General features: G+C 40.5%; 1 long non-coding RNA gene across 3 annotated transcripts; it reads right to left on the bottom strand.

Annotated features, from left to right (window-relative positions):
- Positions 1–2197: 2197 nt before the first annotated feature.
- LOC106888104 lies at positions 2198–24647 on the bottom strand. 3 transcript variants are annotated; one of them, XR_001412041.1, is made up of 8 exons: positions 22114–24647; positions 18584–18778; positions 17941–18065; positions 17631–17832; positions 16375–16497; positions 6865–6962; positions 3617–3746; positions 2198–2863 (listed from the first exon to the last, which is right to left on the bottom strand). It is a non-coding gene; the product is annotated as an uncharacterized LOC106888104 (long non-coding RNA). The 3 variants fall into 3 exon arrangements; XR_001412042.1 differs by lacking the exon at positions 22114–24647 and adding an exon at positions 21640–21824 and having other exon boundaries at positions 18584–18722; XR_001412043.1 differs by lacking the exon at positions 3617–3746.
- Positions 24648–25362: the final 715 nt, after the last annotated feature.

Below are 25362 nucleotides of genomic sequence, written 5' to 3'. Positions count from 1 at the left end.
GATGCTCTGGTGAGGCTTTGGCATGGTGCAGCTGAGTGAGGGGAAGCCCACCGGCAGGTCAGCTTGGAGGACCTCATCCTGCAGCTCACTAACTTGGCTGTTTGTGGATAAAATGAGGTCCTCAGCTTCCAACAATCTCGCTGTCCTTTAACCTTTTATTAACACCATCACGTATTCAGCAAACAGTTATGAAAAAAATAATTTTGTATTAGTTTATTTTTCCCTAAACTGAGCAAGAAAATAGAGTCTGCTTTCTTAATTAGTCTTCTTTAAAGAAAATATCCTTTCATATGCACTAATAAAGACTAAGGATCATTTCTCTCTTGTTTAAATAACTGCTTGCTGTAGTATAAAATTGTAAGAGACATGATGCAGATCAAGATGCTGGCTTGAAGTGGAGAAGAGGAACAAGCAGTGCAATAATAAGCAGATTTTAATGATTTACTATAAATCAGCATTTTTGCCCTGTCAGTGAGATTGAAGAGGCAGACAGCTCCTCACATGTCTGCCTAGCAAATGTCTTCCTGATGAATCATGTGCTCTGAATCACTGATCACAACATTCAAACAGCACATCCAAATAATGAGGAAAACATATACACAGCATTCTTACGGCTAGTCTAAAACTGCAGGAATATGTGTTTTTAGTGGTGTGGTAGTTAAACCCCTACATTGATACTATGTCTGTTCAGCAGAGGGTAATATAAGGTTAACTATTGATGCCCTAGCTTTGCTTCCACTCCTTAAACCGACAGAGAAAATCTAATCTTTACATACTCTGCAGGAAAAAAGGTGGCAAAACTGGGTAACAACGTATATTTTTAAATATTTTTCAGCAGACAAATGCATCAACTTACTGAGAGAAATATTACTGCCGTTAATTAGAAAACTACCAAGGCTGGTATTTTATACACAGGGTAGTTCAGATGACCACTGTTAATAATTTTAGTTGAGCACTAAGATAATAGTGGTTATAAAATATTATGCACTGCATTCCATACTATACCCTGATGCTCCTCGCAATCCTGCCAATGCTTTCAGGTAACCAAATAATTGTCATGAAAGTCTCTGCCAATCGTGGTGGTGACTGACTCAAGTTCTCCACAGCAAAACTCACAGGTTTCTAACGATGACTTGGATGCAGTGAAGGCTCTGGGGGGGTGAATGGGATGAGGTGCAGCCCCAAAAGTCCTGGGAGGATGGAGTGGTGTCTACTCTCAGTCTTCGCAGGCAACACTCCCATGAGCAGCAGCAGGGCTTAAAGGCGTCAGACAAAACTTTCCTGAGTAAGTACGAGAGCTGACCCACCTCTCCCACTTGGGTTCAAAAAGGCCGATAATTTGCCCAGCAAAATGATTAATTTCCATAATGGTGGAAATTTTCATCCTCGCTTACAGGAGATGCTCTGGTGAGGCTTTGGCATGGTGCAGCTGAGTGAGGGGAAGCCCACCGGCAGGTCAGCTTGGAGGACCTCATCCTGCAGCTCACTAACTTGGCTGTTTGTGGATAAAATGAGGTCCTCAGCTTCCAACAATCTCGCTGTCCTTTAACCTTTTATTAACACCATCACGTATTCAGCAAACAGTTATGAAAAAAATAATTTTGTATTAGTAGGAAGCTTGGATTTAGAGACTTTAAAAAAAAAAAAAAAGATTATTCCAAGCTTGGTTGTGGTGAGCTTTCGAAAGATAGTAACTTGTAATTCCTAGTTTTGTAGACTGTAACTTTTGCATTTATTACTAATTTTCTGCACTGCTCTAAACACACTGCGCACATTTAGTTTAAAATGTGTTCGTACCATTTACATACACAGTATTTGCAGTTCAAGTCATCCTTATGCAGACGTAGCTAAAGGTTTTTCCTGGAGATCCTGCAGATGAGCTGGCACTAGAAATCCACTGATGGTTTTCCTCCATGTCCCTGTATCCTGCTTCCCATTGGATGCAGAATCACCACGTGTGATCCTGCAAGGAGCTGCTGCCCATTGTTTGAAGACGTGAAATTCAAAGTCCTCATCTTTTCTGGTTTGTATACGCAAGGGAAAAAATAATAATGGGCTTTTAGAAAAATAAAATGTCAATGTATTTTAAACATTACCATGTCAGGCTCAAAAATGTTTTTCAAAAGCATATCCATTTGTTTAATTTGAATAAGAACATACTTAATTTCATGGTCATTTGGTTAAAGCAGTTATTTTTATTAATGTGTTATTGAGCTGGAAGCTGAGGGCACTGGTCAGTTTGCTACTGTATAACTCACTCGCTGGGAGAATGAATTCTCACAGTACAAAGGGGAAAACTCGTATGTGCTATTTAGGAATCACAATGGTATATTTGATCTGTGTTCTTATTTTATTCAAAGTAAGGAGGGGAAAAAAAAAAACAAAACGCTCAGACTGCTGATTTCTGCAGAAAAAATCTGCAAATGAACTGTTCTATTAGCACAAATGTACAAAAGTCTTTAGAACCTCTCTCTTCAAAAGCATAATTAGGTATTTATTTCAGACATACTAACATCTTTGCAGTAGCTAATAAGATGCAGCCCATTTGAATATTAATATAATAAATGATTAAATTAAACAGCAAGATTCAGACTCAGAAATAGCCTTTATAGGTCCCAGGGGGTCACTAAAACTGTATTCCATTTCTTCCTACAGTTAACATAGTACAAGGGACATGAATGCGTAAAGCAATATTTGTCTTATGAAACATGGAGTTTTATATTGTGCTATTCAGTTTTATTACTCCACAGTTTGAAGCTGAGGCCTGTGATGAAGTCACCATGCTGGGACCCAACAGCAACTCTTCCTGTTTCAGTGCTTTTTGGCATCCAAGTGACGCATCGTTGCTTTGGCAGAGGCAAACCTAGTGGCAGGCGACATATAAATAGGTTAACAATGTTGGCATGGGATAAACTAATAACAACACACACACCAAAAAGTTGTTGTAAAGTAAACAGCAGAGGAATTTTTCATCTGTAGATTATTATGTATTTATTATTAATAATATGCACCCAATAATGTGCAGAATTAATATCAACAGCACAAGGATGATAGGTTGGGCTTATTTTTTTCCCCTGTACACCAGATAAAAGACAAATAGGCAAAGTAGGCAATTATAATTGGCCATTATTCCAATAAAGGTGTTTCCCTTCTCAAATTAGTCCATGAAAACTGCACACTATCCAAATCCCATGAACCTGAGAGGTGTTAATAAACATCTGGTCATGGTTTTTGCTTAATTAGCAATCCTTAGTTTGGACTGAAGTCTGTTTATGTAAAACAAAACACACGTATGTGTGCGCGCACACACGTCCTCCCCTGCCTCCCTCCTTCCTCCCCAAATAACAATAATATAAAAAAAAAGCGAGGTTTTTGTTCCGTGAGGCACAGCCCTTCAGCAGTCCAAACCACCTTCTTGTAAGTGCTCGGTGGGAGAATTGGATTTTTAAGTCTTATCATTTGTCAACGCAGCAGAATAAAATGAAAGCTATTTGGATTTGTCGGTTTCTGTTCATTTTACCAGACTAATGTCACCTCAATCAGACCTACGAAATCCCTGTATTTTATTGGAATCAAAATTACCATTTTTAAATGCAAAAAGAAATTGCGTACTTACTATAGGTTACTGGAAAATGCCATTTTATTATTCTTAGCATCCAAAATCTTACAGCACCATCTCTCTAAGGAGCAGCATTGGCAGGGAGGTAATGGATAAACATGCAACTGGGCTTGCAAGACTATACTGTCTAAATTAGATAAAAGAAAAGTAGGAAGAAAACTCCAAGATAAGTGGTACAAAGTAAATCAAAACAAATCATCTTACCAAACTTTATTCGCATCTGATACCATTTTTAGAAATTAAGGTCAGTTTTGTGGAACTAATAGGGAGTTACACCTATATATCTTGGGCACCATGACAATGCTTGAGAGGAAGATTTATACACTATGGTTGCAGATGCAGAAGAAAGATATGAGAGATCAAATGGAAGTGCATGATAACAAATGAAAAATGGTCCCCACAGCCCATAAATTAATTGAGAAAAGAAGGTTGTCATTATTTGAACATGCTTTAAAATAAGGTATGGGGTCCAGATGGCAGAGAATAGATAGGCCAACAAAGTTTGAGTAATTGATGACTTAAAAATAAAACAAGATCTTAAAGAAATGAATCACGTTGGGAGAGTTAGAGGAGGAATATTAGATGAAAAAGCACAAAAACTCCTCGAAACTTCAGAGCAAAAATCAAAGTATAGGAAAACAGACACATTTTTTCGTGAAGGATCTAAATAAATGTAAGTAATAAATATTTCAGGCAGCAATTGTATCCTCATTAAGGACACTTTCCTATTGTCATTTCATTAACCTATTCAGCTTTGTTTTCACGATTTTATTTCTTTTTTTCTGTGGTCTAAGTTTTTTTAGGAATGAACTGAAAGAAATTAGCAAAGACTGTGCTATAAAAATCACAATTACCACTCCTGCTCCCGTCACTGCTGTTAGCTCATAAGGTCACTGCAAAGAGCCCTTTGGTAAACAGTGACACGATTTCCAGAGCTTATTGTCTGCATTTACAGTGTCCAGCTTCCAGCAACCTGGCTTGTTGGGCTGCTTAAACCCAAACCCTTCCTTGCTTCATTTTCAGGTTAGCAGGGTCAGGGAAAAAAAGGCGCTTCCCCAGGTTTTATTTTGTGGGGGTTCCCCCCCCCCCCCCTTTTTTTGCTCCCCTTTTCTCTGTTCTTATTCTTTGGTCCCACACTGTAGGGGTGTGAACACACCTCTTTAGATATAATATGTAAAAAATAATACTGAAGTGTTATGCAATGCCAGGTAACAAACACAAAAATTATGTGCAATCTTATTATTTTTGCCTTTGAAATTTCACCCTTCTACCCACAGAGGAGATGAAAACATCTGTACAGGGGAGGGTGAGCATGTCTGCAAGGGGATATGTGTGCGTGTATATGTGTTTGTATACGTATCTGCACTTTGTGTGTGTGTGTGTGTCTGTGTGTGTCCGTGTGCGCGTGTATGCATGTGTGCATTTTCCATATTTATCGCTTTTCAGTACATTAGAGCATTTAGTACTTTGGAAGGCACTCATCCAAACAGAGCTCCATGTAAATGCACTGTGTACAAGCCAAGAAAGAACGGCTCCAGGCTGATAGAAACCTCAGAAGTATGTTAAATCATAGTACTCAACTGTTCCTCATTAGAACACTCCTCATTTCTTCTTTTTTTTCCCTTCCACTTAAAAAAAAAATAATTTTTCCTCAAAGCCACTTACTTCGATGCTGCACTCTAGGAGCATATTATGAATATTCAGATTGAAAATAGAGAACCATCTAATAACGTGGAACACAAAGGAGCCCTGAAATGTATTCAGCCTCTTATTTACATTGTTATGAGAGATATTGCATTATCAAACAATGGCTCCATTCCACACTGTATCCGTTACCCCTCGCATTAGGCTCCTTGGGAACTTATTATTGATGACAAAAATGCATCTAATGAGAGACTGTAGACTCGCTAAATGTATAGGTAAGCTATATTGCCTATAAGAAAGATAGCCCTAAAGGAAAAAACATCAAAGCCCGAGAGCTGATTTGTTCAGAAGTGCAACTGAGATGGGAAGCAAAGCAAACTTGGGGACCTTCCCATCATCGCACACAATGATGTCATTAAGGTACATTAATCTCAAAAAAAAGATATATACGGAGAAACTAAAACGTGACCTTCGGCGCGGAAGGCAAGCAAAAAGGCTTGAAAATATTCAGAAGGCAGAAATATACAGGCAACAAACATTTCAAGGGAAAGATAGTTGCCAGCAGGATTGATTTGAATACTCAAACTGGTGATTTATTTCTCATGCTTCTCATAAAAAGAAAGGAAAGAGCCTTTTTCTTTTTTTTTTCCCTTTCCCCTCCTCTCCCCCTCGCTCTCTCTCACTCGCTCCCAGATGGTAGAAAGGATGGGATGAGGCTCGTGTGCCCATTGAGCAATGGCTGCCCTTTCACAGACACCACAAATGAATGCAGGATGCTGGATGGACCAATTCAAACACTCTACCAGGAGTATATAAAAAAAAAATGGGATAGCCCACGTTCTTTGCATTTGTAACAGAAGAAAGGGAAAAAGAACAATTTCATTAAAAGTCCAGCCTCTGTAAAGAGAATGTTAAATAGTTTCATACCCAAAATCCAAACTGCTTTGAATGCAAGTCCTGCTTTGCCCTTAACTGAAATGAAATTTCACAAATCTGGCTGTACATAGAGAAAGAAAATGAAAGACAAAATATTTACTCATGGACTCAATAGTCCCCTTTTTAAAAGGGAGGGGGTTAACTATTGATTTTTTAACAATATAAATTTAGCATATTTCACATGATCCATTACATTCCTTAGAACCATTAAGATGCAGTTTACATGATTTATTCAGAATAAGGTCCACTTTTAGCTATATTTAAGTCTCCTATTTGTTATTTAACATGTGTTTAATGTTTTCTGTCCCTGCTGTGCACAGCTGCAAGCTGCTATTTTTTGGCAATTTTTGTGACTGTGAAGTGATTTGTGTCTTTGAATCTCACCTTTCTATTCTACGGCCTGCTGTTTTGATTTTTTTCTAAACTTTAAGAAATAAGTTACGCCGCGTTATGACCTTTACTTCACTTCATGGAAGTAAACAAGAAGTCTAAAGGCCCATAAAATAATCATGGCAGGTATCCTTATGGGGTAGATACAAGGACACATGTGTAATTGATTTAGCATTTTGTGACACTGTAATTCAAAGCAGTTTAAGAAAAACCACCTGAAAATCCAGTAATGACATAGGAACTACTAATTGAGTGCTGGCAAACACTTCACTCACCACTTACAGTCGAGGCATATAAATCCTCCATGGCAGGGAATCTTCCATATTGTACAACTTCATTGAGATTATTTCAGCTGATCTCAATTAGAGGAAATCTGACCGGAAGAAAGTTGTTATTATTGTACAATATATTTAAAATATCCTATTTACTTTTACAGCCCTAAAGGAGACAGAGCGTGGTGTTGAAGTGCAACAGGAACAAACGATTGTGTGGCAGTAAGAGGCACCACAAAAGGTCTTCACCCACCCCTATGTCCCAAACTCCTCCAGACTGATGGGGCACTCTTACAGAGGTGGCTACCAAGTCCCAGGTAGTCCTAGCCACCACTATGGCCCTGCCTGTCCTCAGCCCACAGTGGCTGGCACAGTCTCCCTCGCCTTTCCCCCCGCTGCTTTTCCTTTGGCCACCTCTTGATTTTGCAGAAATGAATCAGTATCTCTCTCTCGCAAATTAGAATCTACGTATAATTCATGGGCAATGAATGTGCAATGTTCATATAATGATCTAAAAAGGCAGTTAGCAGTGCATAATGCATATGCTGGTACATATTCCTTTTTTATGTGGAGTAAAATGGGAGTGCTTTGTGGTGTGCTGAAACCTCAGAGATGCGTGCCGGTGAGTCACTCGCTTTTTTGGAAGGTTCATATTCCACCTCACCAGTAAATATAAGGAAAGTGAAACACTGTTGGGTGCATTGGGGGTATTTGTCGTCCCTCTTTATGATACCCCTGTATAATTTTGGTGTCGATCAAACTGCTACTTTAATTGATAGCGGAGCATTTCCCCCTAAAAATTTTAAGCAAATAAAGTAGGTAAAAATGCCTGTGTCAATTTGAATACATTTACCTGTAAGTGGCAAACTTAGTAACTTCATTTATCTGATTTTAATGAAAATGGAAAATGCACTGCTATACGACTTTAAAAAAAAAAAAAGTAAAATATACTGGTTATTACTGTTTGATATATGTTCCCCATCCTTTTATAGGATCTATAAGAGAAAGCCATGTTGAAACAGTTTAATGCAATGCCTTTAACTTATCTAAACCACATTCAACTGACTGCACTGGGAAAATTGAATCTTTTCCTCACAATCTTAGTGACATGAAAAATATATAATACAGTAAATGATTAATGCAGTTATAAACTATACCTGAGATAAGATTTAAGTATTCATATTTCTATCATGTTAATACAACACGATAAACCCATGAAGCAAACTTGACCATAGCATTTGTTATTCTGTCCAGTGTTCAATTATTCTTTGTCCAAATACAATTTAGGAGCTTGCTAGAATACATTCTCCGGGTAGGAAGCATTATGTGCTACAGTGAGATAATCAAAGCAGTGGTCAGCAACTGTAGACCTCGATCCAGTACACTCAGAGCTGCAAAATAAAAGGGAGCCCAGAATATAACCACATGCAGGTTTTTATTTTGGCTGTCCAGCATATGTCATTTGCAAGGGAAGGCATTATTTTTCTTTGCTTTTCTATGATTTCACTCAGGGCTTTATATTTGCAGGTAACCTAAATTGACGTAGTCGCAGATGTGCTTAGCAACTACCAGAGCAATTTCAAACCACATTTCTTTAATAACCAACCTCTTCTTCTAATTTGTGCAGTAAGGGTCAAATTCTGCCCGTGGGAAACACATGTGTATGACTCTGAATGACACCAAGAGAAAAACAGAGCCCACAGTGATGACCACTTTGACGCTTTGATGGACATTTTATTGCAAGGATCTTGTGCCTCTATGTAAATAATTAACAATTGTGCTATAGACAGGCAGCGTGCCTAGGAGGGAAAGCACAAAGCTGGGAGACAGGATGGGAAATCTGTGGGCATCTCCTGGCCAGTATCTTTGCAGGGGGTTACTTGAGGTCTCAACATGCCCTTTTGCTAATTGAGTACAAAACTTCATTTTCAAAGGTGCATTTATACCCTTGAATGATAGGTGAAATAATTTTGAAATTAGATAAAGTGATGAGGGTATTTTACAAGTTTAACCCAGCTTTGAGCAAGTGGTTGCAATAGCCAACATCTAGAGGTCCCATCCAATCTAAATTATGGTACGATTCAATGACTGCAGCCCTTGGCAGCATTGGTTTTAAAACACCTGCCACTCTGAGCCCTATTCCCACAACTCCATCCCACACTGTCCACGTACACGGACACCCCAGATGCATCTCATGGTGTGGTGACCCGCTTTAACCAGTGTGTAGACTGGAGTCTCCTTAGGGCCAGCTGAAAATTCCCTTGAGCTCTCTGAAAGGTTGGTGGTTTCCGAGCTGGAATCGGTGGTAAAAGCTAGAGGTTCCTTTAAGAGTTACTCAGAGAATAATGCTGAAGATGAGCAGGATTTAATAATGAAAAAAAAAAAAATATATTTTTTTTGTCAATGCTTTCATTGAAAAATTAAATTGCCAGGAGTTTTTCTGTTTTATTTGCCCCCCAACTCAGCTGTCAGCTGAAGAGCTTTTGATGAAAATGTATTTTTGAAATGAGTACAGAAGCCAGCTGGGACGGCCAGGCAAGGCCCTTTGCTAAGCTAATCTGTCACTGACTAAGGTTTGGATGGGCAATTCAGGATGATCTGAGGTTTGCCTAGCTTTCAGAACAGTAGGTAAGCTTAATAGCCATATTTTAAATAATACTGCTAAACTCCACCACATTGCAGCTATGCCCTGTAATCAAAAGGGAAAAAAAAAGCAAGGAGCTGACAGAATTAGAATAGAATACAAGACACCTCTCTGGATGGAGTTATTTTATTTTCCCAAAAGGAGCCACAAGCTCTTCTTTAATTGAATAGGCCTTAAGAACACAAACAGCATCAAAAATGATAAGCAGAAATGAAACACTTCCCACTACTTGTTTAAAATTTGGGAAAGCTGTATCTTTATTTCCATGATGTTAATTTTATGGGTTCATTCATTTTCCATTGGATCAGAACTTCTGCATATAATAGTTACCAGCATTTCAAACAAGAAATCATATATTACTGTATATATACCAGGATACTCACTGTTGTAGTGGTAATACTAGTTAACGGGACACTTTTAGTTAAGAATAAAAAAAGCTGACACAATTGGTCAGACAAACACCATTATTGCTCTGATAAAGCCACAATGTGCAGCTGTTTAATTAGGTATTGGCATAAGCATTTGCCTCTATAAGCACTGATAGTAACTCCATTTGCATTTTCGTGTATGTACTTTCATGTATATATGTAAATCTGACCTGCAATAAATATTTAATTTCTTTCAAGCGTTCCTGATTTACTTTCATGCTGGTTGCAAGACTTCTAGAAACACAAATGGTTTCCTTTCATGAGCAAGATACGTCAAGTGTCTTCCTTTTTGTAACACATTTACATTTCTCAGGTTTTCTAGGTTGGTTTGCGCTACTTTTAGTGATGCAAACTTGAATAGAGACTTAATGTCCTCGCAGCAATCTTACAACAATTTCCAAACATGCCTATGGTAATCCTATTATCACACACGCTTACAATGACAAAATGATCTCAGTGCAAGTCTGCAGTGACCCTCTGGAAGGCAATACCATTATAATGTGAGATTATACAGGTAAAATGAATTCAGTGAAAACATACACTGTGTTTGAATTGCAGTGTGGAGCCCTGATGAAATGATAAAATCAAGTTCACCTTTATGCTACATTATGTTTATGTTAAATGCAAGGATAAGATGGGAGGAGCTGTGCTCAATAAGTGTGTAGCAAGAGTGGTGTAAAATACAAAGGGGTTCAAGCAGCTCCAGAATGAAAGTCCAACCAGTCTGCAGAAAAGAGCTCAACAGATTTGTTCAAGTCTGGTCAGTGGAGGGGGGGTGCAGTGGTAATCCTGATATGCCAGAGGCTGCCCAGCAGGCTGGTACCCAACCAGTGACAGAGCCCAACACCTCTGTTCTGCTACTCAGCCCCGTCACCTCCCCATCCCTGGCCACCCAGGGCCACCCTCAGCACCTGTGAAGAGCCCTTATCCTAAACCATTTTAAGCCTTCCACCAACGCATTAATGATTACCGTTTATCATGCTTTTCAACACTCAAAAGGGTAATGCAAAATCAGCACTGAATTCATTAATTTATTAATTAAAAGAGAGGACAGGAATACATTAGAAGCCTCCAGAAATGGTCACACAGAAGTGCACTCTCCATAAAACTCTTTGGCCTTCACCTCCTCCTGCAAAAGCAGGAGCAACCCAAAGGTTGGGGCCCTATTCAGTGACTTTGATCAAGGATGCAGTGATCTTTCCTCGTGGAAACAGAGATGTTTCCCTACCCCTGACTTGAGATTTTTTTAATCCAGCTTAACGCAGTTATCATCACACCACCAACACGCAGCAAATTACCATGGGCACCCAGGCCCTGCTGAGGCAAAAGGGAACTTTGCTGGGTTGGCTTGCAACATGGATGGCCAAGGGGAGCCCCCAGCCTTGGCACCACCAGCCCCCCTGGAGAGCCACTCTGGCTTCTAGGGACCCTTTGTCAGATGTGTAGCAAACACAAGTGTACAGTGCAATATTTTGGCCAGAGATGGGTGAAATCAATCTCACCCAGCACTAAATATGTAAAGTCAGGTACCTAGCCTGCACTAGTCACTAAGCTACATCTTTTTTTATAATCTTTAGAGACTGTAAATCCCATTCATTTGACCAAGGCTAAGACTCTGCCTTAGCACAAACCGCCCTGTTTCACTCCACTGACTTTAAAGGGTAACTAGCTCAGACTTAATTGTCTAACTTTTAGACATCAAAGTCAAGGAAGATGAATATTATCTACCCACTATTCCATGGATGTCAAACTGAAATGAGCAAAAAATAAGGAGAGACTAGTCAAACTATTTCCCCTTTTGATAATTAGGAACTGTAAGATGTTTACTTACAGAATATGCTTTTCAGAAATAACTTAAATAAATCTGTGAAGCTGTCAACTATTGCAGATGTTTTGTATCTACATCTGTAGGGATTTCATAACACTTATTAAAAACCTTCATGCATCTAGCTTGGGAAAGCCCTTCTGGATGAAAAGGTGGTTTCCAGGGATAGCCTGTTCGCTTCAAGCTTTTCTAATCCTTTTTGTGTTGGAAAGTATGACATTTCTGCTTTGAACTTGAGCTGTCTATGTAGCCTTGAAGTAAACAGAGAGGGAGAGTCCATAAACCTTAGTAGTATAACTGAGAATGATCCAGTCTCAGTGGTGCCATATGTGGGGTGAGCCATGGCAAGTCCCCCACAATCTGTCTCACAGGTCACCGTTGTTTGAGAGACTCCAGGAGAGCTCCCTGTGTGCTCCCTGTGTCCCCCTCTGAAGGGAAGATCAACTGGAGGTATTTAAGGAGCGTGGCTCGAGACTTGACAGATTCAAGTTTGTAAAGAACAGGCCAAACAAGTCCCAGCTCCTCACATCCCAGTGATTTTCCCAGCCAACCAACACACAGCAATAAGAGAAAATCAAGGAAAGCTTTCCTGTGTTATTGCTTTTACATGTGTCTCAAAGTGATTGACAGTGCTCATATTTTCATTATGGCATCTGCAGATAATGAGGTATCTAGGCACAGGAATATCCACTGCTTGAGCATGCCAGGAATATTATCACTGACGTTTGAGCAAAAACATTGCAATTCCACACAATACCTCTACATCTTAGAAACGTCAAAACACAGCCAGATGCTGGAGCCATGGCTGCTGAAATCACATGGGTTAGCTGGTATCTCTCGAAAGAATTATTATAGATGTAAGGTATCTATTTAGCCAGTCAGGATCATGGGTTTTAATTCTGCAGATAAGAGCAGGCTCTCCCTTGAATTTAAAGACTCTCTCCCCTTCCTCCTTTTGAAATCTTCATAGTTTTCTACAAACAAGGCTCAAGAACCGCCTCAAGTGCTGTGAGGAAGAACTTTCTGAGCTATATGGCAGCTAAACCAAACTCACTCTGAGGGAAGGCTGCAGAAAACGTGCACTCTCAGGCAGCTGAGATGATTCCGTGAATGATGGTGCAGGGCTAACTCTGCCACTGACCTACTGGTGTGCACCACCCAGTCAGCTGTCAGCCGCCAAGCCAAGTGTCCTTCACCTTGAGTCCGAAACGGAGGGGGGTGGACAAGCAGAGACTACCCACATGGGATGCGTGCAGGCCCTGGCTGGACTGCAGGAGGTGGCTACAGGTTCATAAGGTGAAGAACAGTGTTTGAAATCTGGAAAACAGGCACAGAAACTCCGTTAAAATTCTGTTCCTAGGGGGCGAGGAGGTCAATGTCTACGAAACGCAGCAGTGGCCACATCAACAGGGCTTCACCAGTGGCTGCCTGCTGGGGACACCCTCTGGGTCCCAGGCACAGGGGCACGGAGTGAGCAAGCTGCTCTACCTGGTGCCAGTGAAAATGCTCTGAATACGTAAGAGTTTACACCAAATAATCAATGGAGTTCCCAGGCACAGGGGCACGGAGTGAGCAAGCCGCTCTGCCCGGCGCCAGTGAAAATGCTCTGAGTTTACACCAAATAATCAATGGAGCGATGCTGGAAATGCACATCTTCCTTCCCTTCACAGTAGGGGTGAAGAAGGAGTGAGCAAGCTGCTCTACCTGGTGCCAGTGAAAATGCTCTGAATACGTAAGAGTTTACACCAAATAATCAATGGAGTGATGCTGGAAATGCACATCTTCCTTCCCTTCCTCCCTCCATTCCCAGCAGGAGTGAAGGCGGCACTGCCAACACCAGCTCCTCCCCTTCCCCTTGGACTTGTCTGAAATGCTGATGCTGGGATGTGTGCCTTTAACAGCTTCACCTTCCCCCATTCCCACCAAGTGTTTTTATTGCCTTGGCAGGAATTCCATGCCTTTGTCTTGGCTTTCCACGCAGGTCTGGCACGGGTGGCCTTAGGATAGGAAGCAAGCACTGAGTTTCCTTAAGAGGAACAGACATCCTTAGCCTTGAAAACCAGCAAGCAGGCCTTCACGCACAGAACACAAAGAAAGGATGTTCTCCACGCATCTTTTCAATGTCTTTGGACATTACAGCTGCTTTTTTCCCCCCACCACGCTTCCGCTGTTTGACCCTTGTCCCAGCTAAAAGTGCAAGGCATGTTAGGTGCAAACTCATATTCTCAGTCCTGCTGCAGCAATAGCCAGTGATCCACAACAGCCCTGGAGTCACACAGCCTGCGAGGGGATGCCTCTGAGCAAACACAGGGAGATTTGCAGAAGCCCTTCATTCAAAACCAGACAGAGCACGCGTAGGATCAATGTACAGCATCCATCGTCCCGCCTCCCTTCTAAAGAAATTGTTTCTCCAGCTGGATGCCAAAACTTCAGTAAAACGCCCCGTAAAGATGAAGTGCTCAAAAAAAAAATATCACTGTGGCTAAAAAGATAGTAAAAGAGCTGAGGGTGATCACTCTCCTTTGGCATCACCCATAAGCTAAGGTGTACTGAAATGGAAATGGACACCTGTACACTGGATTAGAGTTTGTACTCATTTAAAACATTTCTTACCAAAAATAAAAAAAAATTTAAAAAAATCAGTTTTAAAAACTCTAAACCTTTCCTAGATAAGAATATAAAAGAATCTCACAGCAATAGGTTTTTAAATCCCCGTAAGATTGTATGCCAATACACCAGTGGGGTTTTTTTTGTGCCAAAAACCTGAAAAATTACCAAGTGTCCAAATGAAAACTACAGAAAGATTTATAATGTTCAGGAAATAAAAGCAACGTGCTCGGACAGGTCAGACAACTGCCTGAGATGTAATACTTTGCTAAATACTAAATAAGCCTTGTTCAATCACGACTATTGGAAGGTCATGGGGTTAGGACACCTCGTGAAATGTGAGAAGTTTCAGCTCCATGTGTTGCTCCAGCACGGCCTCCAAGTGTGACTTTGGTCATACCCCTCATTTCCCATCTCCAAACTGGAACCATGACTCCCTTCACACTCCCTGGGCCCGACCGCTCTAATGAGGCAGAGCACGGAGCACGCCTCATCCTGATGGTGCCGAGGTCTCCATTTCTGGCTGCGATGCAAAAACAACTAATAAAAATGAGGGAGCAATTTTTTTCAGGATTACGGGAGGATTCAGTCAAACAAATACCAGAAGCATTAATCAATTAAATTTCCAGCACCAGCCTGGAAATGCACTGTACTTCTGCTAGAATTGGTCTACCTTATGAAAATAATAAATCCTAACATTTTCATGAGGTTTTTTTTTTTTTTTTTCTTTCCTCCACGTGCTTAGAGATTTCTTATTATGCTTTGTCACCCAGCGCCGCCGCGCTAAACGTTGAGCCCTTTCTTCAGGTTGATAGCTAAAAGGGAAGAAAAATAATGATGTCTCGTAATGACAGCTGTTGGAGGGATTTGTGGGAATCAAAAAAGCTTTCCGGAAAACCCGGCGTACAGAACGCTTGACCCAGTTGTCATTACTCCTGCCTGGCCCAGCCGCTACCTCATACACCAGGAGCCTGCTCCTGCGCCGGCTGATGCAGAGGCAGCCTGGGACGGGCGGCGAGAGACAGAGCAGGGCAGCTGCAAATGAAAATCACCCTGGGGAGGGTTACAACTAGATAAAGTTTTCGACAATAAGATTCCAGAGACTGCTGACTGGAGAAAAGCTCAATATTTTAGTCTCAGTACAAATTTGCTTCAATCTTATACAACTCCCATGCAGCAGCATCCACAGCTGCATGCTGTAAACAACAAACAAATCTATTTCCATCAGCCCTGCTGATGCTATGAGAAAAGTGCCTGAGCATAAGACATGCACAGATGTAGAGTCTCACCTGAGCCTAGTGCTGCCCTCCATTTGGCCCCTCTAACTTAATATCGTTGTTACAAAGCTATTGGTCTCCTGGTAGCGAGCTGGCTCAATGCAGAGCCTCTTCTTCCAGCTAATCTGACAACTCCGATCCAAGAAGCATCAAGGGCCCAATTAAGAAGACACATCTTATCAAGGAGCTTATTTTGCATAACAGAATACAAATGACGAATAAAAATTTAATGTTTAATAACTTAGTACAAAGAGGGCTGTTGATATAGAATGCCTGGAATTTTTATGGCGGCTGTCAGACTTGTGATAAAACTGTTATATAGGAACACTTGGCAAAAAACAGCGTAGAATTTTTCAGTAATGGTGTGTGCATGATATTGCATTAATTCTTGATAGGAAAGTAACTGTAAGCCTGGGAATCAGCCAGTTTGAGTTTCACTGTAAGATGATTTTTTTTTTTGAAGGACATCTAAATACATTTTAATGAAGAGTTAGCTGAAAGGATAGTTGGTACTTCATAAATGCATTTGTGTGTTTGCTGAAGTCCAGAAATTACAGGCAAATCATCATAATCCCTCTGGGTTCAGAATAACTTTGTCAAATTCAGTGATGTGGCTGCAGTTCGCTGGAAACCATCACTAATGGAGAGGAGGGAGTAAGCTTAAAAGAGGAAGGAGAGGTTATCTATAAGGTTTGCCCTTGCTGGATAGGGGCATTTCTTCCATTTACTTACACCGTATGGAACAGTTGAACACGGATGTAGCTCTTTTTCTGACTTTGAAGATCATAATCTGGAGGAAAGCTTGACTTGCCTTTGTTCTTACGATCGCAATTTATACATTAGAAGTCCTTCATGCTAATAAAAAAAAAATAGATTTTTATGCTTTAAGTTCTGATACAAAATCAGTTCTTCAAACAGCAGGTATGCATTGAATTATCAAAGAATTATTGCAGCCTCTGTAACTAGCATGTTCTGTAAATATGTCAATAACAATCAGGAAAAAAAAAAAGGTGTTCAGTTTTTCTTTTAATCATTTTCATAAAGCTGATGCTCTTGCACAGGTTTGGAATGCTTGCATCATATTCTGATGAATTTGCCATATATCTTAGGCATTTTTGTAAGAAAAAAAAAATCTAAATATCTAAGTGGAGAAATTAAGTCATTTTTACCAGTACACTTAAAATAAAGTGTCCATTAAATAATGCTAAACTAATGCTGAATGAGAGTGGAACTCTTTTAGAAGTACATATCACATCCGTATGAATACTAAATGAATTTCTTATTCATTCGATTCTATTGTATTAGTGTTATTGCAATGAATACTAAATGAATTCCTAATGATTGGATACTTAAAATAAAGTGTTACCCCTTTACAATAGTCATCAAACTTTAAGGACAAATTGAGATAAAAAAAAATTATGTACTGTTGGGGAAAAAAAAAGGTTGAACTGTATAGTTCAGACTATTGAAAAGTATAATTTATCTGATGATGCTAATATTCAGATGCAGTCTTACGTTAAAATTAATACTACAGGAGTGGACCCTTATACAGAGGATTTGTTGCAGAAATAAAATCTATCAGTAACAGTTTCATTGTTCCATCATTATGAACTCATTTGGTATTCACTGTAATAGCACTGATCGTAATGAATTTGTTTGATATTCATGTGGCTCTCACATGCATTAACATAGGCTTTCTGTTGTAATTCAACATCCAACAAGCATTAGTTAATGCAGACTTTGGATTAGGCATGGACCAGTATTCTGCAACTGGAGTTTCCTTTCAGTTTATAAGCAGCTAAAGGACATTTATATCTGTCTAATTCCTGGCTCTTTTTTTTTTTTTTTTTCCTGTGATACATTGTTTTTAAGCTGGAAAGCCTCCTGAAAGATCCCACATTGCCTTTTCATATGAACATAGGTGTGTGCCATCTTGTATCTCGGGCGGCAAGCCAGAAAGCCAGAATTTTATCACCCAGGCACATTACCTCATTATCCCCTTGGCAATAGTGGCTTTGGCACAGGCTGGAGCTGGCAGGGTACTGAGGGAGCAAGAAATCCTGACTCCTGGTATTAAATGGATTTTGTCGCTTAAGGTTGTGAAATGCCAATACTTCCCGAGTATTGGATAATACTTATTTGGCAAAATGAACTCCTGCCCTTGCAGTGTCTTCTTCAGAGGAAATAACTCTGTGTTAAAAAAAAAAAAAAAAAAAAAAAAAAAAAAAGCAGGGTAAATCTTTGGAAAGTTTTCATAAAGGAGGGAACTCAGCCAGGTTTTCAGCAGGTTTGACTCACTTGAAATTTTTTGGGTATTCCTCAGTCAAAGCTTGACTAATGCAGGCTCTGGTGTGATTCAGCCTCAGTCAGGGTGTTAGACTCCGTTTCCCCATTGTGCCTCATGGTAATTATTCCTATTATATCTTCAAGAGATTATAGATGAGAGATAGATGAACTGCAATAACTATTAACAAGAATTATAGCAATTTTTATGCATAAGTGTTCAAAACACCAGGGGCCACGCACTCAGGTAATACACATGGATTTAGATCATGTAATCAATTCGATTGCAGTAATTGGTAACATGAAATTATGGAGTCAGGTGATCTGCTGATGCTATCAGCACTGCTGCTGCAACCCAAAGTGTTTTCAAAATACTGTCTCCATTTCATTTCAGTCTCACAAAGGAGGTTTTCCTGATGGCTTTATGCAAATAATTTCTTCCTCCCACACAACCCCACTTTCTGCCACCCTTCTTCCCCCACCAGACTCCAATTAAAAGGCTGGATTTCAGCCTTCCTCATGCATGGAGCTCCTCCTCATCTCCTTGGGGGGCTGGAGGTGTGAGGAAGCCAGGAGGGCTCCAGCATAGACCCACTGCATCCCAGAAACCTGGCAGGAGAGCTACAAATCCTTTCCAGAAATATCCTGTAAGGCTGACCTTGGGACTTGGGGAAGGTCAGGTCCCCGCCTGCTCTCTTTTGGAAGAAGAGGTGGGTCTGCAGCAGGCTCCTCACTCCACTCTCCTTTGTGCAGGACACTGGCAGAGCCCACTGTTGTCCAACCCAGAGATGGAGCAGCTGTTTGGGATGACCGTACCAGACACCCAAAATTATCAGGCTTAGTAGAACTGAAACTGGGAGCACAATTAGGAAAATACATGCATTGAATACAGTGATGGATGCTCAACCTAGTAGCAGAACCTAGCCCTCTGCTGCTGAGGAACCACCCCTGCAATGCAAGGTAGAACCTAGCCCTCTGCTGCTGAGGAACCACTATGCAAGGGTGGAAGCAGCACCAAAGCTGACCCCAGGAGGACACTAGGAAGGATCACAGGGAGAGAGGGGGAGCTGCCTGACAGCAGCCCTCCACCAGATGAGAAAGACTAGAAAATGAGGAAGACCTGCCCTGAGTGAATTATGGGAGACAAGTCTCCAGCTCTGTTACTTCAAAAAGTCATGGTGCCCACAATGACAGACTGCTCTGACCAGAAATGGCTGCGAGAGGTCCTCTTTCCTTGTGATTTAGCTTCCCTTTTGACTTGCAGGTGAGGCAAAATTTGTCAGGGCTCTTGGAGGCCCTGATAGATGTAAACACTGTTTAATTAATTTGATTTATGATATAATTGCACCACTGTGCTTGAGGGTTTAAGGGAGTTGCATTTCCAATGTTTCCTTCTAAAAAGAATTTCAGGTAAAACTTTGTTCAGGGGAGGCCGTGCTGCCCCAGTGGGTGCAAGACATGGCTACAAACGATACACCAACCTCCATGTCACCCATCTAATGATAGCCTCAGTCACCAGTTAAGCAAAGATATTTAGGTGCATAATTACTCCTCTTTTACCTATAGGTGTTGTTCTACATAGAGAAATTTAAGGCTCAGGTGAACTAGAAAATGGACCTTTTTTGGCTGGTTTTTTTTGTATCAAGGTTCTGTTTAGGACAGAGAACTGTTTCACAGGACTATGGAAAACATGTATTTTTCTATTCTTTCATTTTATTTGCCCCACTGAAAAAAATATCTGGTTTAGTTCCTTCTAAGCCAAGACTAAGGAAGATCATTTTTCCCTGAGATTCTAAGGAAAACATATTTTCTATTTTTTTAGTATAAAATATGTTTATAATTAGGTGATATATGGGAATTAATGTCTTGTGGTACAGAAGCACACAGAAAGGATGTAAGTCACCAGCTACTTTATACCATATATCATGACCAAGCACAAAGTTTGGCTGCATTTAATGGAAAAAATGGTGGGGAGCGTTGCCCAGCCAGCACAGAATACCTGTGATAATGTACTTGCATCCCTTCACAGTTAAACTAAAGCAAACGTATGTCACTGCTGTGTGTGCCGTAACACCTGGGCACAATAGAATGAATTCATGGACTGTGCACCCATAAATCTTCATTTCCTAGTTTTGTGGGTTTGTCAGGCCTTTAAAGTTATTTAACACGCTTTTTGCAGTGATAGATAGGTACTGAGAGTGTTATAAATACTAACTTGTGTCTGAAAGTTAGGCTGTGAAGCTATCACCCAGGCTTATGGTGTCTGTGGTTTTATATCCAGCTAACAAGTCACTTTCATGAGCCGGGACATCATCTGGAGTCTATGAATGCGTAAGAACCAACAGTTACTGTATATATGTTAGATGCTGTTTGATTCATATATACAACATTTCTTTTAGAAAAAAGCATAGTAAGAGCGTTCCTTGCTGTAGTTTTAAAAATAAAGACCATAGACCTTGCTAGTGTCTGGCCTATCAGGAATTCATAATGAAAACGAATGTTCATTTTTTCTTTAAAAGTGTCTCAAGCTAAATGATACTGACGCTTTCAATTTTTAACATCATAATCAATAAAGGCTGCTTATGCACACTTTGCAAAACCATCAGTTTAGAAGTTTGAAAAAAAAATCTGCATATGGCTGCAGCTTGCTGACTGCAAAGCTCTAGCACTAAATCTTCTGAGTTAAAGTTTTACTGGTGTGTTATGAGTAAAAATGCCTTGTCAGCCATCTGCCAGTTTTTCTCCTAACATCCATATTTTCAACCCTTGCTAAACATTGGGAGCATTTGGCCACAAGAGGCCAGCTCTACAATTAAACAGCCGAGTTCTGCAGCAGAAGCAAGGGCATGTCAAAATAGAACTGTCTGTTATTAATTTTAAAAGTCCATAAAGGAAAGCTATGACCCTGTCAGGGTGATGGACTGGCAGTTAAATGTATTATAAACTGTTAACTCTCAGAGACACAAAAGAAAAGGAAAAGAAAAACAATGCAGCAGTGTCAAAAGCTTCAATAAATGCTAATCATGGCAGATTAATCAGCCTCTAATTCCACTGATCCAAAAAGGTTAGAGAGTCAATTGTGTAAAATTAGCTCTTTCTCATGTGTCCCTTTGCATTTGGAGAATCTGTCTGTTCATTTGCATCTTTTGCCAATGTTTACGAAGAATTCAGTTCATTAGCTCTTAAACATAAAATCAGACACTGGAAGGGGGATTCATTGCCTTTTCCTGCTTAAAGTAGTACTTAAAGCAAATAGCATTGCTAGAGTGTACATTTATAGATTCTATCAAGCAGCATTAATTACTGTATGTCTCATATCCAGAAACCTTCTTTTCATAGGAAAGTTTTCATGTGAAGTGTTCTATTTGGTGTTGTAAGGAGGGCTTTTTTGATGGGTTAAGATAAAATGTTTAATCATAAGATTGAAATGAGACTAACAGCGAAGTGGAGCTGCTAGACCTTAGCAGAGTACGTGCTACAAAGAGCTCCCAGAAGTACGTGCACTCTCTGCGTTGGGAAATACCTGCTCTAACCTGCATTTGAAAATCCTGCGACTTGCCAAAGAGAATGGCAGTTCAAATGAATGACTATGCAGAACACAAGAAAGCCTGAGGAAGGATTGTTTAACGGCAAATAAAGCGAGAGATGAGAAGACGTATTAGCTAGTGCTGTTTGAAGTGTTTGTGACTGAACTTGGGACCAGACAGGACTCACCTGCCTTCCTCACAAAGCCGGTGTTCAGACGGGATTCATTCATCATGTGATGATGTTTGACTCCGGACTGAGTTTTGAGGTCTTGCACTGCTATGACTCAAGTTACTTGGGGAGTGCCTTAGAGCTAAGAAATGCAAGAATGAGGACCCTGATTTCATAATCCACCTGCAAGCTTTACCAGCCACGGCTTCCCTTTCCAGGGAAATGTGATGGTCAATTGAGGGGAACCTCAAAGGAATACATCTGTACACATGCTCTCCCCTTGCTCAGTTTGCCTGGACTGCCTCCACTGGGATGAAATTTGTGACTGGTTTCTCATTCCCCTTGAAAAAAAATTAATAAAATAAATACAGTGTTTCTTCCCCACACCAGACAGATCACATGATTTAACAGAAATCCAGGAATTTCCCACCCATTTGTTCCCCCACACTTCCTGGGAGCACTCTCCCATTGAGGTCTCTGCCAGAACCCTACCTGGAAGCCCATTTCCCCAGACACAGACAGGAGGGTGGAGGAGGTCTCTTCATCTCCCAGTTGCCTTCTTTTTTGGACTGGCCTCCGTGGGCAGGTCAGAGCTTCTTCTGACCTCCCCTCAGGGGAGCACCAGGGGAAGATCTCCATGTCACCTGCACAAAGAAGAGAAGAAGCAAAGGGCTATTTCTACCACCTTTCCACAGGGATGGGTCCCTGACTGTGAAATCCCCCAGCAGCTGAGGACCAACGCTGATGTCTCTGCTGTGAGTGCAGGGCACTGCCTTTGGCTTGGCCCTCTCTGACATAAACACATAGCAGCGTACCTATATATTATTAAAAAATTTCAAAGCAAAACGCTCCCTCAACAGATGCATTGGGGAAGAGGCTGCTTCCATGACATGCCCTAGTTTGTTGAAGGATTTGGATATCTGTACGCCATGTTTCAGTGCACAACATAAGTGAATTTTGTTTCTGGACACACTCAATGCAAAGCATGAAATTACAACTTAGTGAGAGGGACATTTAAAGGAAGAGAAAATACAGTTAGAATGTTCCATATGCATGGCTCTAGTTTTAAAATATGACCCACAAAGAATCTAGCTTAAAATATGAAAATACAATATGAAGTTTAAAAGATAATTATGAAGCAGTAAAACAGAAAACCACAAAATTATTTTAAAGGGAATGTAAAGTAAGTATATATGGCACAGTGCAATGGATGGACTGTCAGCAGTATTCCTTTGTGTGTGTACCTTTTATATTGCAGTGAACTGTGCAACAGCAAGATTTGAATATTCTGAATCTGCCATCTCCCTCTTCTGTCAATCAGATCCTTCCAATTTTGAACATGCCAGGATGAACTATGTTGACTTCTTTGGCACAAAAAAGTGAATCCAGGGAAATTCATATATTCAATGGTTTCATGAAAATGAGAAAAGTCTGTCTATTTGCTAGAACAGCTTTGGGCTAGTTTTGAATGGCTGCATTTCATCTCTGCATTTTCCCTCCCCACAACTGTTATGATGTGAAAAGTGCCCAAGGCCAGGGGCTTGTAGGCCCAAGTCCACTGAAATTAATTGTAATTGGGAAAAAAAGGCCTTTTGCCTGAGCCAGTCATATTATACTTTCCCATCTGACCACTTCTTTTCCATTGATGGATATAGTTTACTCTACCAAATCATTTCTATTTTTACAAGTGAAGCTAATTTAATTCCACCCAAAAATATATCAGACAGCTTCTGGCACCTATTCCCGTCTCAGAAGCACACTAAATGCTCAGGTACACATAAAGTTCTGCACATACATTTGCTCTTGCTTCTGCAAAGTTTTTACTTTAATAATAGAAACAGACAAGTTTAAATCCTTCTCTTTTGGACTGAATAGAGTGGATATTTTCCTACTGCAGGTGTGCTGTGCCACCTCCTCCTCCTCTTGCACTGAAGTTTGACTGTGCACAGGTTGTAGAGGGCAGAAGACTTCTGCAATTCTAGTCATTTTTCCTGACATTTTGCCATCTGAAGTTGTCATGAGATCAACCAAAGAAAGAACGAGTTACCCCTGCCACAATTACACAGGTTCACACTCTAAATCTAAGCTTCCCAAAAGTTTTCTGGTGTCTGGATTAATAAGGGTGGTATTTGTCCTGTTAAGGATCAGATAAGCTCAGCTCCACTTTTCAAAAGGACTAATGCCGAGCTCAGATTTGTTAAGAGGATCCCCCAGCTAAATGCACCCTCGCAGATACTTCATCCTTCCCAATGCTTTAAAGTAGATTATCCTGGTAACAGTAAGACTTTGATTTGATAAGTGCAGAGCTAGGAGAAACTTTTTGAACTGGTGCCATTGAGGATGGCAATAAGACTTGAAATTTCCAGTTTTAGTCACTGATTGGTTTTTCGTCTGTCAAGATCATTTTTAAAGTCTTTAGACTTCATCAGAATTCAGATTGAAGTGGGGTCATGTCCAGTCTCTATCTGCAGAGAATATCTCCCAAAAATATTTGGGTGCTGCAGGAAGTGGGGAGAGTGATTCAAAAGGTCTCATGTTTCTTTTATGGGCCTATATGACCAAGCATGGTATGAAGGGAGGAACTTCAATGCTAACGGAGTAAGCCTTCAGATAAGATGTAAACCAGAGTTCCTGGCCATTTTCTCTGTGCATCAGCCTTCTGGACACTTTCCAGATCCTCTCTGCCTACCTAAGCTTTCAACTGCCTAAGACAGTGTTTATTTCCTGCCCAAAACTGTTCAGTAGCATTCCTGTTCACTTTTAAAAAGAGTAGCTGCATCTTAGTGGTGGACGAAGAGAGCTTCTACCTCTCAAAGAGTATTATTAGACTGACTTAATTAAAATTTATAAATACACTTTAAGCTCAAGAACATCTTTTAAGAGGCAGAGATGCATGGGAAATGGATGAATTGAACAACCTGAGTGACAGCTACTGGAAACATTTTGTTAACCAGACAGGGGTTCTGATCTCCTGTACTATGGGCCTTGCACGTTTGCTTCCATGGTACAAATTAGCTGCAAATCATTGTTAAAATGGTAGCATTTGTGCCCAGTTTGCATTGGCCAATGTGATGGGTCAAGGTGGGGATAACAGACCCTGTCACGGGCAGTGGCTGTTACCCTGCCCTTCCCAACAGGCAATAGTCCTGTCCAAGGCAACTGCGACCATCTCCTCTTCCCTCTCCAGCACACCTTCAAGCAGATTGACAAACAGATTAATAACTGAAAGAGGCTCAGATGTAAATCTGTATGCAGGTATTGTTCCTGGACCCTATTTCTGAACCAAATCTTGCCGGGAAATATCAGGCTCTATTTCAAATTTGGCAGTTAGGCACACTCTAGTCTAAATTGGAGGCTTAATCTTAGATTTCCCATGTTTCTCTCTCCTTATCTAGTGCAAAATACAGTGAGAAGAGAAGAGAAGAAAAACTCCCAGGAACCCTTCTCTTTGCACAGATGAGGAACAGCAAATCATAAGCAGGTTCTTTGAATGCTCAAGTATATGATTATATATTTCACTGTCAACTAAAACCACACGAATAGGAAAATATTACTGTGAAAATACTGCCTGTAATGAGAGGACTTGGTTGTCACATTTGGTAAGACATAATTTATCTTTTATCTGGTATTAGTGAATAGTATCACTTTGCCATTCACTGTAGTGTGTTTCCTTTAGAAATTCAAACAAACTTTCCTTAATATTAAATCCTAGGTAAAGAAAGCTATCTTTTCTGGATGTCA

This window comes from Calidris pugnax, unplaced genomic scaffold (assembly GCF_001431845.1).
Source record: "Calidris pugnax isolate Ruff unplaced genomic scaffold, ASM143184v1 scaffold28, whole genome shotgun sequence".
Taxonomy (NCBI): domain Eukaryota; kingdom Metazoa; phylum Chordata; class Aves; order Charadriiformes; family Scolopacidae; genus Calidris; species Calidris pugnax.
The sequence above is the reverse complement of the archived record's forward strand: the minus strand, read 5'-3'. Positions and strand labels throughout refer to the sequence as shown.